This window comes from Coturnix japonica, chromosome 6, assembly GCF_001577835.2.
Source record: "Coturnix japonica isolate 7356 chromosome 6, Coturnix japonica 2.1, whole genome shotgun sequence".
Classification (NCBI taxonomy): Eukaryota; Metazoa; Chordata; class Aves; order Galliformes; family Phasianidae; genus Coturnix; species Coturnix japonica.
The window spans coordinates 2228149-2229577 of NC_029521.1; positions in this window are offsets into that span (position 1 = coordinate 2228149).

The following is a 1429-nucleotide window of genomic DNA, read 5'->3' on the forward strand; positions in this document are numbered from 1 at the left end:
GAGTCAATGTATCTGGCCAGGCAGGCTATGGATAAGATCAAGGCACCAGGTGGGCTGCCGTCTTATATGGGAATCCAGCAGGGGCGGAATGAGGATTTTGGAGCGTTTCTAGATAAGGTAGCCGGAGCCATAGAGAAGGCTGGAGTACCAGAGTACACGAGGGAAATAATGCTAAAACATTGTGCGCTTCAGAATTGTAATGCTACAGCTCGTGGCATTCTAAGTCCTTTGAGGAGTAACTGGACAATAGAGGAGGCGTTAGACAGATTATCGAGTGTGCCCACAGGGGCTCAGGCTTTCATAGTTGAGGCTATTAAAGAGCTAGGGGCAGGATTAAAGGCACAGTCTGAGGCTTCTCAGAATCAAGTGTTAGCAGCTCTTGCACCCTTACGAGTGTCTGCGGTAACCAATTCAGGCCCAAGCACCTCTTTTAAATGTTTCCGGTGCGGCGTTAAGGGACATTTGCGACGGAATTGCCAAGCTGTCGGTGTGTGGTGCCAGAACTGCCGCTCGGACAACCACAACACCGTCACCTGCCGTGACGCAAGAAAGAACAGCAGCCGCGTTCCGACACAAGCAGCCGTTCCCAGCCCGCAGCCGCCTGCCCCCCCGCACTCGTCGCTCGCCGCATTGTCAGTCTCTACGGCCCCCCGCCCTCTGCTCTGCCCACGTCGTTCTCTGCGCCTTGCCATGCCGCCCCCCCCCCCCTCGTCGTGCGCGGCTGCGTCTGTGCAGCCCGTGTATAACGTGGTTAAAGACACGGATGGACTGAAACCAGGGGATCGTTGTGACCCCGGTCCAGTAGATCCAGAAAGAGAATCGGACGCATTTCCTCCTGATGATACTTTGAAGGGAGCAGGAATGACAAATTTCCCTACAGCGTACTGTGATGTCTTAGAGACGTGTAGAAAATAAACAATATTAAGGGGTGATGCTGACACGTTGCAAGCCTTTCCTGTGTTGTATCAGCCGAATCAGGTCCCCCGTTGGGAATCCCTGCCCTATGAGGCAGTGGAGGAGCTAAGGGAGTCAGTGAGAACATATGGAGTTCAGTCAGCCTTTACATACAATCTTTTGGTTGCAAAAAGTGACAGTTACGCTATGACCCCTCACGACTGGAAAACTGTGTTAAGAATGATCCTCTCTCCTACGCAGTACACCGTTTTATGACTGAATACCAGCTACATAATTTGACTGATACCTCTTTGCCTCAAATCGGGACAAATCCATGTGGCACAGCGCCTCTTCAACTGTGTCAGACAGATGTCACTCACGTTCCTGAATTTGGCCGTCTAAAATATGCACATGTAAGGATAGATACTCATTCTTCTTACATATTTGCCACAGCACATACAGGTGAACACAGTTGCAATGCCCGTAAACACTGGTTATCTGTTTATGCTGCTATGGGAATCCCACATACTACAAA